Source organism: Aphelocoma coerulescens, chromosome 3, assembly GCF_041296385.1.
Source record: "Aphelocoma coerulescens isolate FSJ_1873_10779 chromosome 3, UR_Acoe_1.0, whole genome shotgun sequence".
Taxonomy (NCBI): domain Eukaryota; kingdom Metazoa; phylum Chordata; class Aves; order Passeriformes; family Corvidae; genus Aphelocoma; species Aphelocoma coerulescens.
In genome coordinates this window covers 115,253,057-115,259,056 of record NC_091016.1, presented here as the reverse complement: position 1 = coordinate 115,259,056, position 6,000 = coordinate 115,253,057, and positions in this window count along the sequence as shown.

Here is a 6,000-nt window from a genome sequence, read left to right as displayed (position 1 = left end):
AGAAATAAATAAAAAGCTCAGAGAAATACTTACTAATAAAATGTACGTGGATTAGACCACTTTATTGCAAACAATACTCTCACAATTTCAACACAAATTATTTGTGTAACATGTTGCTCAGACTGATAACGTGGATGACATTTTGGTCATAAAACTGCTATTGCAGTAAATATACCTCTCTTCTGTTCTGGTTTGAAATGGCTGTTATCTCACTGCATTGTTTTGCTTGTTGTAGCTGATTTATTAAATATTCTAAGCTGAATTTGGTTTGTACCTATTGATACTTGCTGACATATCTGAAAGACTTTATTTTCTTTAGCTTTCCTCAAGCTTTCCTTACTCTATTCCCTTGATTTTGGCAGAGCTTTATGAGAAAGGCTGGGGCCTTTGCACAGCTGTTGTGATGCTGCTGTAGGAAGGGTTGGATAATTTCAAAACTGTGTGTCCCCAGACAGGGGAAGGTGAGGGTCAGAGGGACATTCAGAGACGTGTTGGGTTTATGTGGCAGGGTCTTGGTGGTGGTGGGGCTGCAGGAGAAGCCGCTGCAAGGAGAGGCCAGGGGCTGCCCAGTGCCTGTCACAGCCACTTCCAGACACCTCTGCAGCAGACTCTGCACCAGGGCTCAGCCCACCTGGGGAGCTGGTGGTGCCTTTGGGAATCAGTGGTGCTGCTGAGGGAACACATTCAAGAAAGGGTAAATAACACAGGAGGGAGATAGGGGGAGGGAGCAGAACAGAGTGAGAAACAAGAGAGGGTACCACGGTCCAAGAAGGAGGCTCCAAGCTCCAGAGCAATTGTTTGCAGCCCATGGAGAACCCATGCTCTGCAGAGCAGGTTCATCCTGAAGGACTACAGCTGTTGAGAAGAACTCATGCTGGAGTGGGAAAAAAGCATGAGGGAAAAGGAATGGAAGAGTTATGCATCCTCCATCCTTCCTGTGCTGCTGGGAGGGTGCAAATGAGGTTGGATTGTTGGAGTGAAGTTGAGTCTGGCAGAGGAGGAGGAAAGGTGTTGGGTTTAGTGTTTGCCTTTTTGATCCTAACTACCAAAGTCTATTTCAATTGACAATAAATTATTCTTTCCTCCCCTACCACCTCAACTTTTAGTCTGTATTGCCTGTGATGGTAATTAGGAAGAAATCTCCCTGTCGTTTTCTTGATCCATGAGTTTTCTCATCCAATTTCCTCCCCGCTCTGTCCCAGTGAGGGGTGGTGGTGACGGGGACACGTGAGTGAGCAGCTGGGTGGGTGTTAGGCTGTTAGCCAAGGCTGACTCATCACAAAATAGCATAACACTCAAAAATTAGATGACAGATCATAAACAGACTGGTACGGTGCAAATCACATGCAACAAGTCTATGCTTTTCAGTTTTATTATTGAGTTATTCCACACTGAATGTGACCCATTTTGAAAGACAACTACAAAACTTGCAAAAGTTCCTCAAACATTTTTCTCTATGAATTTCAGCATGTAATTTGCCTTGAATAAATACCAGTGTGAAAGGTTTCTCTGTATCAACCAGCCTCTTCCCCTTATCATCAAGGTGCACTCTACAAACTCTGCATCCCATAAAAAAGAAAAAACAAACTGCACAAACTACTCAGAAAGCACCAGGGTGAAAAATTCTCCAGGAGCTATAGGGGAGCATGAAACTTATCCATTGGTCTTTGATACTACTGCAAAAAAGACAACTCTCATTTGGGAGTGTAATAACAGAAGTGTTGCCTCTGAGAGAAAGCAGATTACTATTCCATTCTACTCTGTACCAGGGAGCCCTCAGATGGAGTACTCTGCCCCTTTTCAGCATCACATTTAAAGAAACATACAGACATACTGGAAAGAGTATGAAGATGAGAAAAACCCAGGAGATTAAGAAAACATGACCTCTCTGAAAATTCAAAAAGAACTATTTTTAAAGGGAAGATTGCAGCTGAGTGGAGTGGGACATGAGCTGGTGACATGATAAGATATTTTAAAGATCTAGGATGAGAAAGATCATGATCTTTTTTCCATACCTTTCATAAGCAAGATAAGAATAAATTGACAATTTTAAAAAAAGGAAATTATAACTAGAGAGCAGAAGAACTTTCAAACTAAAATAGAAGCCAAGTTCTTGTAGATGTTAACGATTAAAATTGTTGAAAGTCCAGAAAACTTGTAATTACCTTTGTATGGGAAGAAGACTGCAGTGATTCATGGCACCATTCCAGCCATAAGTTTCAATGGTGCCCAAATTTTTCTATTTGAAAACTGGTGCCAAGTAATATAAGTATGAACTCTCATTTGGAATTTTACTAGGGATAAAATCTGTGGCATTGCCTTACCCTAGAATATCAAATTCTTTATATCTAATATGCAATGGGTGGATTTATATTCATGATTTACTGAACTGAATGGGTCCTTTTTATATGCAAATTTTTCATTTCAGTTGCTCTTACGATGCAGACTCGAGTGCACACCTGAAGCACTTGTAGTCCTCTTGATGCAGGAACTCGAAGCCATTCTCAGAGACACGACTGAAAGTATCCACTTGTGATGTGGATGCCTGATCCTTCAGGATGCAGCTCTCCATGACTGTGCATTGTGGGACTGGCACCTGCAGCTGCCATGAACTCCATTGCTGGTAAAGACACATCCTGCTAGAGCCCAAATGGACAGCAGTGAAGCAAACTCTGTCCTTCTGTATTTGTGCTGCACAGTGAGGAAAGTGGATGCATCCAATGTCCAGCATTTAATATGAAGTCTTACAAATGTCAGGTCAGTGCATCAACCAACAAACAAGTACCAGGACTTAGAAATAACATTCAGCTACACTCAGAAGATGGTCGCTGAATAACCCTATTGACAACCCTACCATAATTCTGTTGTGAGGGTGATTTTATTTTTTGTTTTCACCTAAATGTCTCTTGCAAATCCAATCAAAAACTAAGTCTGTGTTTATTTCTTTCCAAAACTATTATGGAGGAAGAAGTGACCAAATTTTACAATTTTGTTATATTTTAGTGTAAAAAACCCCATGAAAATGAGATATTTGAGAAATTACTATGGTGATAATTGCTTTGGCTTTTTCTAAACAGTTTTTAACTGTATTAATGAATTTTGAAATATTTTAAATATTCCAATGTTTAAATATTCTGGATATTTAAATATATCCAATATTCCTTTCTAACACACCCTGCTCTTTTTACAGGTTAACTTCAGTTGTGTGATGCTGTTTCAAGCTGTAATAACGTTGCTTTGTTCTTTCCTTGATCTATCTGCATTTGAGTGAAGCAGCAAATGAATCCATGCATATATGCACTGTCCAGCTTTATGCAGGCAGATGCTTGCAGCAAAGTAAAACCACAGAGAAATGAGTCTGCTGGAAATGATGATTCTCTCAGCACCAGAGCAACATATCTGTTCTTGGCATAGACCACAACATCTTTAAAATATGGAGAAACTGTGTATGGAATGTATGGTTGGTCAATTTACCTAATTGTTTGCCTATTTCTAGTAAATACTAAATTAAACATAATTCAGCAACAAAATTATTTTTAATTTTCTCTCACTTTCTTTTATAATTGCAAAGAAACTCTCTGCTAATTGTAATTTATAAATTAATTTCAGGCAACACTGATTATGGAGGGCAAAAATTTAGATTCCCTTCTGAATAACAATTCTTCTTCCAAACACTAAAGTGCAAAACCCCAGTGAGTTGCACCTGTAACCATGAAAGAAAGATGTGTGCTTCCAGATGGCAAGTCATGTCTGTGGATGGGCTGAATGTCTTTCCTAGTGGTGCTTATACTCACAGAACTGCAGAACAGTTTTAGTGGAAAGAGATCTTTAAAGAACACTTATGCTACCCCCTCACATGGGCAGAGACATGTTTTTCACTAGATCAAGTTGCTCAGTGGCTTTTCCAACCTTACCTTGAACATATCCAATCAGTCATAGAGTCATTAAGATTAGAAAAGACCTTTAAGATCATCAAATTCAACTGTCAAACACCACTACCATATTCACCATCAAACCATGTCCTTAGCTGACATATTCACATATTTTTTACAGCACTTACAAGGATGATGACTTTACCACTTCCGTGGGAAGTCTGTTCCAATAGTTTACAATCCTTTCTGTGGAAAAAAACCTCCTATTATCTAATTTAAACTTCCCCGAGTGCAACTTGAGGACATTTCAAACTTGTGGGCAACCTGTTCCACTGTCTCAATATCCTAATTTTAAAAAAATTCTTTTTTATGCTCAGTGTAAATCTACCATCTTTCAGTTTAAAACTCTTACCCTTTGTCCAGTCACTACATCCCTTGGTGAAAAATCTCTCTCTTTCTTTCAAGCCCCCTTTATATATTGAAAGGCAACAGTAAGGAGTTCCGTAGAACCTTCTCTTCTCCAGACTGTACAACGCCAACAGTCTCAGCTAGGTCCCTCTCCACTGATTATGGACAATTAATTACTAATTTAAGAGGCTTAGTCAACTCCTGAAGTCTACATAAAATGCTGGACAACAGAATAATTTTAAAATAGTTTCTTCACAGGCTCTTGGAATAACCTTGTTCTACTGTGCTTTAATCCATTTTCTAACATCTCTAATAGAGGCTGCTTCAGGTGTTTTAAAGATATTTGATACCAAGACAGGGAGGGGAATACTCACGATGTCACATAGACATGACAAACATCCCTGTCAGTGTCAAAGGTACTGTGGTCAAAGGTTTCACAGGCTACCATGGGAGCTTCACATGATTTGTGATTCCATATTTTCTTTGGAAAACCTGTTCCCAGGATGTGAGGAGTATCAAGGAGGAGCTGTCATCTCCCTGACTTCAAGAAGGAATGAAGATGGAAATGTTTTCTCTGTTTCAGCCAAATCTGTGGAGAAACAAATGATTTATTCAGGGAATCCCTTGACCAAATGTACTTATGATAAGAATTAAGGAAATGGAAGTCTGGTAACTGGAAGAGGTACCACTAGCAAGGACTGAAGCATAAGGGAGCCACAAACCAGAAATGCTGGGAAAACCCACCAGAGAGTACATTAGTACTCGCTTCCACCCATGTGCTCTGCTTCCTGTGTGTAATCTTGATGCCTGTGTTATGGACCAGCAAAAGATGTGTTACTGAACTGGAATTGGTAGCCCACTTTTCTTGTAAATCACTGTCCCAGAGTCTATTCTCTATGTTAAGGTCAGCTTGCACAGTCTGACAATGTGCACAGTGTTAAACTCCTTTACTCTCCAAAACATATCAGCTCCATCCAAACTATCCATCCAGTGAAGCCTTTGGCCTGAGGGGGCTGCTGCACCACTCTGAGAGTTCTTTGACAGAGGAAGTATTGATTGGTCTGAGTGAAAATGTTGCCAGGAACCAGTCTGACACTTTCTACAGTCGTGACAGTTGACTTCCAGGCCTTAGCAATGTTCCCTGGGATTGTTCACTTTCCTAGTATAAATAACGCCAGCACATTCTGGGTTAATAAGGAGTGACAAGTAAGACTGCAACTCTATATCCTCAAAAACATCTGTACAAATTCAGAGCATAGTGTTTTGGAGGCCTGGAAGAAAAGGATTTTGCTTATTTTTCCAACACCTGTCTTCCTGAAGAGCAGAATGAACAACTCTCCACTGTAAATCACAGGGCCAGGCTCACTGCAACTAAGAGGACACCTCTTAAACTATCAAAGTGCTCTTAATTTCACTATACTGTTTTTTTCTCCTTCTGTGAGTGAGGACAACTCTCTTCCACAGCAGATGCTTGGTCTGATATTAAACATGTAACAGGTCATCACATAGTCAGGTCCTGTTGTGAAGTTTTCCATAAGAGCTAAGACAGAGACACTGTGAAATATCAGCACTTCGAATAAACATGGATACATATAAATGTCTCTTATTTGGAAAGACACTGTTAACATGGACAACTTTTTTACATCTAGGAAGATTTAAGGGAATTAAGGCTTCTTGTTTGTTTGTTTCTTTTAAGCAACTTCATTTAACTTTTCCTCTG